Source organism: Rutidosis leptorrhynchoides, chromosome 2, assembly GCF_046630445.1.
Source record: "Rutidosis leptorrhynchoides isolate AG116_Rl617_1_P2 chromosome 2, CSIRO_AGI_Rlap_v1, whole genome shotgun sequence".
Taxonomy (NCBI): Eukaryota; Viridiplantae; Streptophyta; class Magnoliopsida; order Asterales; family Asteraceae; genus Rutidosis; species Rutidosis leptorrhynchoides.
In genome coordinates, this window is record NC_092334.1 from 314,983,748 (window position 1) to 314,996,784 (window position 13,037).

At 34.1% G+C, this 13,037-nt stretch overlaps 1 long non-coding RNA gene across 1 annotated transcript; it reads left to right on the forward strand.

The window, feature by feature from the left end:
- The first annotated feature begins 9,912 nt into the window (after window positions 1-9,912).
- On the forward strand, window positions 9,913-12,598 carry LOC139891847 (uncharacterized). Its single transcript, XR_011773867.1, has 4 exons — window positions 9,913-10,339; window positions 11,928-12,050; window positions 12,112-12,222; window positions 12,320-12,598. It is a non-coding gene; the product is annotated as an uncharacterized lncRNA (long non-coding RNA).
- Window positions 12,599-13,037: the final 439 nt, after the last annotated feature.

A 13,037-nucleotide genomic window follows, 5' to 3' on the forward strand; every position in this document is an offset into this window, starting at 1 on the left:
CAATATGTATTGGTAGTGTGTAAGTGTGATATTTGTTAGATTATCATTTCTGGATAATCTAAGTGGTGTCTTGTTAACCTTGTCGATAAAATAAAGGTTATGGTTTGTTTTAAAAACGAATGCAGTCTTTGAAAAATGTCTCATATAGAGGTCAAAACCTCGCAACGAAATCAATTAATATGGAACGTTTATAATCGATATGAACGGGACATTTCACGGGTAGTGCGAATTAACTAAGGTCCGGGTAGTTCGGCCAACCTTCATGTGGTTTGGGTTAAGGGGTTAACCTTATTTGTTGTTGTTGATTATATTTATTATATACGCGTATATACTTATCGTTGTGTTGTAGCATCTTGTGGCGTTAGCTTGGTGATTACGTAGCGTGTAGCTACTTTGTGTATGTGCTCTTTTGTAGTTTGTTAACCATGCGGAGCCGGTATGTGTTTATATTGATGCTTGGTGATGCGTATCCATTTTATGCATATGTATGTGTATAGTATCTTTACATTCACTAAACATTAGCTTACCCTCTCGTTGTTGCTATTTTTTTATAGGTTCGCATGATTGGCGGATCGGGTAAGCATGGGGATTAGAGATCTTGGCTAGGTTGCTCTAGAAGATCTTGTTCTTGGACTAGATTAGGATTGGGTAGCATAGTCCCAATCACCATGCTCGGTTTTGTTGGAAATTAAAATAGTCGGGTCGTGTTCGCCCTTACAGATATTTAAACTATGTATTAAATATTTTAAAAGTTTATTGAACTTATTATTTGTGTTAAAGATGTTTCAGAAACATAATTGGGACCTAAATATTAATGTATTAAAGAAAATTTTTACGGGCTGGTTTAAATACGGGTTGGGTTATTTCATTGTTTTTATCCATGAGACTTACCACTCATTTTACTATCCGATCCACTACTAGTTTTATTTCTAAAGCTAAGGAAACATTTTGTATAATTAACTTACATCTCGTTAATCATATTGTATAATCAATATTATTATTAAGTTACATCACATTAATTATACTTACTCTATTAAGTCCTCTAGACTTTGCATGTATTATGCTTTAATATGTACATGTAAAGTCTATTATATTACTCAATATTTACATGAATTTATTTTATTTTTAGAATAGTGTATGAGAAGGGTGATAATTAACATAAATCCAGATATTTTATTTATCCTTTAGTAGTATTCATTATTATTTAAATAAAAAATAGAAGAAAAGGTATGGTGATTTCTAGTTGATGACAGAGCCACTTCATACTTTTACATTCGTTCTAGTTCTTTTTCTTAAATTGTTCATAGAGGTAGACAAAATGTAATTTTGAACAATGTTTGTTTTTTCTTCCTCTAATTTCTTGCTAGAGGTTTGCATTTTAGTTAAAATGAGTAAGAATGAGTGTTGATCTTACTTCGCCGGGAAAATGAAAGACATATGGGGGAATTTATTTTTATAGGTCTCGTATAAAGAAATAAATAAATTATGATATTACTATCAGTACAGTGCCAACGACAATAACTTATCCTCAAATCTACAAAATGACAATCAATCAACTATCAATACTTAGGTAATGGAAACAAAGAAATATCTACATCGAATTATGATGATACGTCTGATTAAAGGATTAGAATATGGTTTGTGATGACCGTACATATTAACTTAATTATCAGTATCACTCACGGAAGGGGTAATGTCTTAGGTTATTATATATGGTTGTGATGGATGGTTTATCATATCGGGTTGTGATGGACAATTTATCATATCAGGTTGTGATGCATGGTTTATCATATCAGGTAGCGATTCCGTATTTAGTAACTCATATTACACTTAGGGGGCAATTCTTTTTACGCCACTTATCCTAAATAGGAACCGAATGATAGCGATTGAGAGGATTGGAATCTATGGGTTTTGGAATGTTAAATCTGGTAATATTCGTATGTTGACATACTATTTGGAAGAGTGACGTTGTATGTCCTGTTAGAACCCCGAGAAGGAGTAAAATGTGTTTCCCTAGCCTTATGGAGGATCCTTTATACGAGGGCTATATAAAGGATCCAAGGCTCCCTAGAAACACTAACATTAGCCACCGATTTGCAATGTATTCAAGAGAGCCATGGAATATAGTTGACTAGTTTGACTAATGCTCTCTACATTCATGTGGTTTATTGTTCACATTCATGGTAATCCATGAGATCTAGGATCCTACAATTGGTATCAGAGCTTAGGCCTTCATCACATGAAGGAGATCGTTATGAATACTTATGAATGTTTTCACTCCACCTTCAAATCTTCAAACACCAAACACATACATCTTCAACCAAATCTTCATCATCTTCATCATGAAGATATGAAGATCTTCGATACTTTTTCGAAAAAATTTCGAACTGAATCCTATTTTCACACATTACCGAATCTCACTTCCTAATTTAAATCCACACTTATTCCAACTCAAAACACAAATATCTACATCAACAATTCTGATTATAATTTCACATATCATTGTTTTAATTCAGAATTCAGATTCATAGCAACACAACACTTAACATATTAATTTCATTCTTCACTTTGTTGCTACAGTACGCATCATGTTCAACTTCATCATTCAAGGTTCAAATTCTAACATGTTCAAATGATGATCTTTAACATGAACTGAGATCGAAAACGTGAATCATAACATAAACTGAATCTTTGTGATGTCTCAGCAACAATTAACATTAACAAATTCATCATCAAATTGATCGATGTTCATCCTTAACCGTAAAATCAAATCGTTTTGGTCTCAGGTTTGAATCAACAAGTTTCACTACAAATTGATGCTCGATTTCTGTTCCTAGATGGTTTTTTTCACTTCGTGATGCTCTAAATCTGTTGGATAATCATTTACAAGTCCAGATTCATGAAGTCAAACCATCATGAGAAAAAGTCAACAAATCAATTGGTTTGATTCTGTGAATTTCAGGTTGATTTGTTCATTGACGAAGGTTATTGGATTGATTTGGAACATATTTCGTGTTTGATTCATCTCCGAAATCGCAACGATAATCGATTTCAATTTTGGAGTTCATGAAGACCACGAAGCTACTGTCAATAATGATTTTCGGATTTTGAAGATGTTTTGGACTCTAAATCTTTACAGGTTCAGTTAATCGCTGCATCTTGATGATGTTGCAGTTAGTTTTGTGCTTCAATTTCACTCTAATTGAAATCTCAAATTTTGATGTTCATATGTTTGAAGACAACGAGGCAGTTACAATGGATGAATCACATTCAGTATATAACTTTTGAATCGGATTCGATAAAAGCAACTTTGGTATCTAAACTCGATTTTGAATTGCATCTTCAAAACTTTGTATTGATGATGCTTCGATATATGCTTCTATATGTGCCTCGATATGAGCGTCGGTAGATGATAATACTTCAGTTTGGATCATTTTGCTTTGGATCTTATTCTGATTCGGTATATCAGTTTACACATAGTGAGACACAATTGATCATGGGCCACTTAATCTTTCCAAGCCCAACAGATGGGCTACCGAATGGCATAAGCCCAACATGCAATTTCAGTCCAAATTTCAAACCTTGATGGATTATTACACTTTCAGTCCCTGACATGTTTCATGGTTTTGCAAGGGCAGTCTATATAACAAATCTGACAGCAAATTTGACAGTTTTGGCCCTTGACTTTTAACAGAATTTTCAGGAGTGGTCCTTTACCGAATCTAGACCTCCAAGCATATTTTTCTACTACTTTTGATGCTCGGATTCACATGGCTTTTCTCATACGCTTATTTACAATATTTTGGGGATTTGCCGAGCACGTCAACCATTTTAAACAATGAAGCTCTTATTTCATGCGAGCATCATTGTGGGGGAGATATGGATATGGTTGATGTGCGTGTGACTTCAATACACGTATCGTATTGGACTCGGACTTCAAAGAGACAAAATCAAGTTATTGAAGAGCTAAGATATATGTCCTTACTTGAAGTAAGTGATTGTCCATATGGGTTTGTGTTTGTCAATTCTCATTACACAAAAGTCTTCATCAGAGTGTCAGACTTCAGAAGATACTCAGACAGAACGTTAATGTATGCTTTCAAATATTTGAGATGGAGACTGACCAACAAATGCTATTCATCTAAAGATAATGAGATTGTCAAATACATTCTCACGAGATTGAAGAGTCGTCTCAAAATAAGAGTGAACATAAGAAGATATGAGAGTCTTAAAGGATTCAAATCTAAAGTTCACTTCAGAGGAACAAAGTTCCTTTAAATATCTCAATAGGATTACATTGTAATTTTCACATTTAACACTAAGGGAGAGATTGTTAGGACCCCGAAGTATGTATAGTGTTAATGTGAAATAAGAAGTAGTCCTAATTAGATAGCCACTGTATTATAACCGAGTTCTAGAAGCTGTGGAATGTAATTTTATCGATTCTCTCTAATACCAAATATGTTCTTCACTTACCGAGTCTCACTCTAACTCATCACATCTTCTAGTCTCACCATGATTTGACCTATCATTTGGTATCAGAGCAAAGGAATAAGAATAGAGATATGTGCTTTACGATAACATCTTGTGGTCTTCTACTTCTTATTTATATAGCTAAATGGTGAACAATCACTTTATCAATTCTGAAACCAATATTCCATGCAAAGGAAAACGAAAAGCGAATTCCACATCCTTGGGGGAGTATTTGAGACGTTAGGAATTTCAAAGGAGCCAACGATCTATACGCTTTATGAGATGATCATGGGTTTGATTGAAATCAAACTTGATTGACCGTGCCCCATATACTTTGAGAGGGGAGTTTCTCTAGTTTTTCGAGCTTACTAATCAAGGCAAGTGTTGGGGGAGTTATGAGAATTCAAAGAAGATCTTTTCTCACTGGCTCCAATATCAAAGACTCTAATTGAGATTAGAATTGCGCTTCAATGAGGTATTAGGAGTATGAAGATCCTTGAGGGGAGAGCTTCTAAGAAATTCAAAGTATCTTACCAATCAACATGAAGTGATGCAATGATGAATGTTTACCTTGCGCATTCCGCTGTGCAAACTCAAAGACCGTTGAAAGAACAATGACATCAAATTTTGAAGATTTCAAGATCTTTATCAATAGCCGTACACCATTCGGGGGGGGGGGGGGAGTTAATTAGCAATATTTGATTCTTTCTTTGTAATGTTGTATGTTTTAATAGGGAGTTAGTTTTTGGAAACCCGTCTCACTCCTGGAGGGAGATTATTAGAACCCCGAGAAGGAGTAAAACGTGTTTCCCTAGCCTTATGGAGGATCCTTTATACGAGGGCTATATAAAGGATCCAAGGCTCCCTAGAAACACTAACATTAGCCGCCAATTTGTAATGTATTCGAGAGAGCCGTGGAATATAGTTGACTAGTTTGACTAATGCTCTCTACATTCATGTGGTTTATTGTTCACATTCATGGTATTCATGAGATCTGGGATCCTACATGTCCCTTTGTAGTCCTTGAACCTTTCTTTATATAGGCAAATAATATGTACTTACAAAGGCTCGTTGAGTTCCTTAGCCACTGTACATTTTTATCCATGAGACTTACCACTCATTTTACTATCCTATACTCTACTAGTTTTATTTCTAAAGCAAAGGAGAGATTTTGTATAATTAACTTACATCATATTAATTATATTGTATAATCAATATTATTATTAAGTTACATCCCATTAATTATACTTACTCTATTAAGTCCTCTAGACTTTACAAGTGTTATGCTTTAATATGTACATGTAAAGTTTATTATATTACTCAATATTTACATGGGTTCATTTTATTTTTAGAATAGTGTATAAGAAGGGTGATAATTAATATAAATCTCGATATTTTGTTTATCCTTTAGTAGTATTCATTATTATTTAAATGAAAAACAAAAGAAAAAGTATGGTGTGTTCTATTTGATGATAGTGTCACTTCACATATTTACAAGTTATTTGGGCAACTAGTCTACATTTTTAATCATTAGATACCCTTTTGTAGATAAGCAAGTGTAAGTAATGAGTGCGTTTTTTACTAATAAATATCATTCTTGTGTTTGTTTATTTAACCATCTTTTATTTTCACTGTAAGTTTTCTTCTACTATATCAAATTTTTCCTTATGACTAGATTACTCGTATTTTATTTATATTTAAGATGAAATTCAAAAGTATATATGACTATGTGTCAACTATAACTCCTTTCTCTCTATCTTTATTAATTAACAAATATAAACTTGATAGTTACTTGAAATTGCAAGCCCCAATGACAAACAGAGAATCATTGATGCTCCTTTGGGTAAGGTTGGATTTTATTTAAACTTTTTGCATGCTGGTTGATATCGGCTGAAAAGTCACGTTTTTACCCCCGATATTGAGCCTTAAAACCAATAAGTTCCAAACTTTGTCTGCAAAATAATTGCTTTTTTGGTTAAATTTGTAGATTAAGTGATTACGAAGACCATGCAAAAAGAATGAAGAGAATCGGAGCTAAAACGAAAATTCTAGAGCGAAAACAGTGAAAGACAAAAAACCAAGCTACGATCAAGGAAATCAAATTACGATCCAGTGAAAACAGCAAACCAGGGCAGGCCATACGGCTTTCCAGCCGTATGCAGGCCATTTCCAAGTCTATTTGAAGGGCTTTTTGTCATCTATTTTCAACACACCTCTTTTCACTATCTCACTACAATACACTTTCTCACACTAGAGCTTTCAAGGCCTTCTCACCTCTGAGCGGGAAATTAAGTACCCGGAGGTGAACGCCGAAGATTGTACTAGGAGCGGTCTAGAGGATGTCAGCACTTGTAATGGTCCAGATCTCGTCTGTAAACGGTGAACGCTTTCATTAATTTAATAAAGTTATCTTTTTACTTTAAGTTGCTTTCACCTTGCATGCTTATCTATCCGTTGCAAATGTTTATTACATGTTGAATATCTTATCTGAAACTTATGCTATTGTTATGCTGAAACCTTGACAGTTTAGAAGTCTAATTTATGGATCACCCTTTCCACTTATTCAAGTGGCTATAACCTAGTATTAGGACCTGATCAATCCTAGGATACGAGGTAAGTAGTTATGTGTGCTTAACATCACAATAGGGATATAGTACCATCGTACGGTTAATTACTTATCGGTCAAAGAAGAGCTGCCCATTTAGGTTGTGATTAGAGTAGGCAATATAGAGTTCAGTGAACACTGGCTTACTCAAAAGCATGATTCGCGTCAGAAGCAACGTTCTTGAGATGTTGTAAGATGATCTGGGGTTGAGTAAGTGATCGCAAAGGAGAGACCTCTAATCTAATTAGCAGTACCTTAAAATATCTAAGATTGCACATCTGTTAATGTTAAGGCATAACTTAGTATTAAGTGGTGTAACGTTACTACATTTAAACTAACTAGGATTAAGAAAAGCCGAGACTTTCCTTTAAGGATATACCACTTTATTCATATATCTAGGTTCTATCCATAAGGTCGTTTAAACCCTCTAAGGTTAACGTTAGGAGTAGGGATATCCGTCTTAGCCAGAATCTTCAAAGCCTAACTCTTAGTGACAAATCGATTAGGTTCATAGCCCAGTTAATTGAGATTTAGTGTTTATTATAGGAAGTTGAACTCTTGAATAGTTCCCCATCAGTGTTCTATTCTTCATACATATCCCTTTTATCTTTATAGTTTGTATTACCTTTAGTTAATATTAATCTATCACCATTTGTCACTAGGGTTTACTATTTAGGCACTTTTATCCCACATTACTGAGCAAACATACAAATATACGAACCTGAGTTATACTTACCACTTACTTATTAAAAAGGAAGACAAGTAGGTGAAGTATAGCTAGGAAACCCAGCTAAATAAAAATAATAAAACCATTACTCCCTTTTGGTAACTGATTCTGACGTTTTGCGACCTAACGACACCGCATAAATAAAACTATCTATTTTGGCTATATCATTGGTTATTGCGTTCCAACTTCTAATTTTTTTTTTGTGATATTTTAAAATATTACGGGATTCATATTTCTCAACTTATACCGAATGCCTACCATAGAATTTTATGTTTCAAGTTACTATGTGGTGCTCTGCATATAGAGCCCGAGTTGGAGTTGTTCCACTATTTTTATAGGCTTTCTGCTTGTGGTGATTGGTTTAATTTTACGACCCGTACGTGTCAGGGTGCTATCGCTTTGCGTTTTAGATGTTTCATTCACGATTGGCAAGTAAACTTTTTCTAGATAGATGAAGGTTTATTCCCTTGTTCGATGAAATGGTGCTTCGTGAGAGAAGCTACTTGTGATGAGTGTCCACACCTGACATCCGTGTTGCAGGTAACGTTTGATTTTTTTACAGAGGTATCAAGTTTACGATCGTGATTTTCCAGCATTCCACCTGATGGATGCAAGGAAGAATAGTGGTAAACATGAAGCCATGGCAGGTGAAAGAGGTAAAATTGTGTAAATTTATGTGTTTTCTAGGGATATTATTAGGATGATATATAGTTGAAACATATGCGAGACACGTCTTTAAAATTTGACTCAAGATGTGTAACTCATAAGTTTTTATAGTAGACTCTCAGTATACATATATCTTATCTACATATACAATGTCATAGCAATGGATATATGATTGTCTCAACTTAATTAGGCATGTGTTAGTGTCCATGTTGTAAGTAGTTATTGTCCATGTTGTAAGTAGTTAATGTGTTGTTTTTTATTTTACTTAGCATATTAAAGAATAGGATGGTGACATGAGCAAATCTTTCTATTGGGTCCCTTTTTATCTATAGAGCATTCTGTTTGTTGAATTGGATATGCTAAATAATGGATTAATTAAAAATGTGTAATTAAGGACCATTTATATATATATATATATATATATATATATATATATATATATATATATAGTGGTAGGATCAAGAGGGAAGTAATCATTCGGGGGAAGCAAAAACTTTTTTTTTCGTTTTTTGAAAAAACTTTGTTCACGAACATTATAGATGAGATGAAAATATGAACATTTAGTAGAGACACTTTGTGATAAATGTTTTTATTTTGGCGGGAAAATGCTCGAAGAAGTAATAAATAACAATTATCGTGTTTTTCGAGCGTATTTTGAGGTTTTATCTATTGGGGTTTAGATATTAGGGTTTATAGGGTTTAGATATTAAGGTTTAGAAATTTAGGGTTTAGGGTTTAGATTTAGGGTTTAGATTTAGGATTTAGATTGAGTTTTTAACACGAACGGTTTAGAGTTTAGGGTTTAGGGTTTAGGGTTTGGTGTTTTGAGTTTATGGAATAAGCCCAAAACACCAAACCCTAAACCCTAAACTCTAAATCGGGCTAAGAAAAAAAAAACGTTCATATTCTTCACGAACAATATTATCTTGAATGTTATTCTTGAATGTTATTTTTGTCGATCGTTTTCCCGCTAAATAATCGGGCTATATTTTCGTGTGATCTTAATGCCGGAAAAAAAAAATTTCAAAAAAAAACGAAAATAAAATAAAATTTTGCTTCCACCGCTTCCCTGGTTCCTGACCATATATATATATATATATATATATATATATATATATATATATATATATATATATATATATATATATATATACTATTAAATATTGTATTTAGATAGTTAGATTTGTAACAATGATCCTTGATGTGTAGATGTTCCGGTGATGAATTACTTGACTCAAGACCCCTCATTTCTTCCTAGGGAATTGTCACCGATTGGCGAGAAACAGGACTGTGTAACTATTTCCGAGGATGCTATGATTGGAGCCATTGTAGCACTTCCCTTGAAGAAGAGGATGCACCTGATGACTGAAAATGAGGCATGTCCAGTGGGTGGAAATTTTGGTAGAGAGGCATTCGGTAAGTTGCCCGTTGATATATTTTCAATAAGTATATTAGCCCACTTCAATGAACAGTAATCGTGGGTATTTCTTTCTATCATTATACGCTCTGCAGAAGCTTCCCGATCTATCATTTACGACTCATATGTACTTTTTCCTGCTTCTAGCGTTTTCTGCCAGCTTCACTTCTTATCAACAATGACTTCCTCACTCTCTCTGTTCACTCCAATTCCTGTCCCTCCAACAACCGATTGCTTCATTACTAGCCGGAGTATCATTCTCCGGTGAACTGTCGTTTTCCCCACCAATAAATGGCGGTGCTCTGTTTCTCTCGGCCATCCGCCTCCGCCGAACCAATGGCAACATCAATTTAACGACTTAAGAGTCCGACGGAAAAGGACTAAACCCAATTGGGGTATTATCAAAATCCGGAATTACACACGAGGGCTTTGCTCTTTACCTTTGTGAAAGGTATTTAACAAATGCAGTTAATATACAATTTTAATTTTTGATTTTCTTGTAAATTTTACAGGTATCTAAACTTTAGCTCTTTTATCGATCTTCATATATTTCTTAAATTGGGTTTTCAGTCATACAATGTAAAGCGAGTATCTGATATGTTTTACAGGGAGATTTCAATCTACGATTGTTTCTATTGGTTCGCACATAAACTGTTTGATGAAATGCTCGAAAGAAAATTTAATTACTTGAGAATGCTATTTCTACTTCTGATTTGCTTCAGCATGCTTTTGGTTGTTTTTAGTTTTTAGTGTATGCTAAAGACATTCATTATGTTAGAAAAAAAAAAAAGTTTGGTTTCAGTAGTTGATTTTAGGTTGTTTTGTAAACAAGTTATGAAAATCATTTAAACAATCATATCTTTTGTGCTTTTACATCTTTAGTAGTTCTTTGTTAGCTGAATTAAATTAGTAAAATGTGGTACTCTTGACCCATTTACTATTTATCATGCTTATTTCATGCTTTAAGTTCTTTTAGTGATAACGTTGAATTTTGTTGAATGTCATGTACATATAAAGAGTGGAACATTTATTGTGGTAATTTTCATACTTCTTAATTCCTTTAAGAAAAGACATGTTGATTGTGTTTCGGTGTTGTTTATAATTATGGTATAAAAGAGAAAACTGTGCCATGGCCCATGTTTGTTTAATCGGTTTTAATTCGAGATTTCGTCTTTTGATTCGGTTATATTAGGGTTTCTTTTTTTTGAACTTGACTAATGTATTTATATGTTCAAAATTTGATTTAAGCTATATTGTTTTGTACGTCCGAATAGTTAGTCAGAAAATGAGTTAAATGAGATGCTAGATATTTGATATGAATATTTATATTTTAGGTAGATGACACAAGTTTGTCCCATTTCCTGTATTAGTCAGTAGATGTGCATTAATTGTATTGGTGATACCATTTGTATCTTAACTTTCATTCAATTTTGTAGTTGAATGATTTACTTATTGTTGGAAATTCGATTATGTTCCACTGTCATCGATTGTAGGTGTTTCTTATATGTTTTGCTATGTTTGGTATGTTGTTGCACTTTGTTTTAGATATTCATGTTTTATATTGTTTCTTATAGCATGATAGTGTTAAGTAGTAGAATGTCTGCTAGGAAAACAAATAGAAGAGGTAAGAACAGTGCTGATGCGTTTGTTGAACGATCTGGTAGTGATGATTTGGGTTTGATTTTACCGTGTCTGTCAATGAGGCAGTAAGGCAATAGGTACCCTTTACAGCGTATAAATAGACTAGGTAGTACTGTGATTGTGGGTACTCCTTTGGTTCCAATTATGGCTGCGAATGTTATGCATGAAGATAACCACAGTTTCGATTCTTCTTATCTCGATCAGTCTATAATGATACTACCCCCCGTACCATTATGAAAAGAAATAATAATCATTTGAGTGTTATAAAGTTCAAAACCATTTTGTGACTATTTGGACACATCTGAATATTTTGGTCATTTTGGTGTGAAATTGGATTGGATAATGGTTGATTTGAACACGTCCACTATGTTGTATTAAGTGTATTGGAAAATTTTCAGGTTGTTTTGTGAGCGACATACCGGAATTCATGTTGGATAAGGTATAGGATATCACACCTCCAAAAGAACAACCAACAACAGAAGAAACAAGCTTCCCAAAAAGCTCTGTTATTGCACCAATAGGTACACAACATCTTAGATTTCCATATAGTTTAATTATATATTTAATCTGCATTTCCTACAGGAGAAAAACCACCCAAGACACTACCACCATAGGAATTGCTCAACGAGGAAAACGTTTCACCAGTCACACACACAAAAACCTCTACCCAAAGAGCCCTCTTCAATCAACCAGGTAAAACGCTACTAGATACACATAACACGTATAATACCTAGCTAAAAAAACTCATACTATTACCGGAGTGACAAAACCAACTTTGTATGTCATGCAGTCGACAAAAGCCCAGGAGCTTATAAAATGGAGTAGGACGTTGACAACCTTTTGTCTAAACTGCAGCCAATATATAAAAAACAGCTGTAACAGCAGCCATTTGTATAAAATGTGTTAGAAAACCGCATCCACTACTAATGAGGAATATTTAGTAATATAAGCTGCAACAACACATTACGGCATTACATTAGGTATATGTGTGTAATGTAATATTACCTTTTAACAATCTTTTGAATACAATCTGGCGCATTGATCGCAGCAACGTGCGAATCGGGCCTCTTTCTAGTTTCCTATAACCACAGGAACGTCAAAGGCACCAGTAGCTGACATGGGTGGTGGTTTTGGAGAAAACTAATGGGGGTTGGAATTTTTTAGGGGATTTAGAGCCTACCAACTTAGCATGTGAAAGTTTATCAATGTTTGACGGTTATTAGAATAATGTTGGGTCATCCATGTTTTATGAACAAGCTACTCTTATTACACCAGGATTAAGGGTTTGCATTCTTAGGGCTATGTAATTGACACCATTAATCATGGGTTTGATGGCGAGGATAAATGTGACGATACGGTGAACGAAAATTTGATGGGGCGGGTATTTGTTGAGCCGCATAATGCCGGTCATGCTCGTGTGTTAGATTTAATAAATAAAGCTCATGTTTTACAAGTGGAAAATTGTGAGTTGAATCGATCCATAGAGTTGTCCAAGGTTATGAATAAAA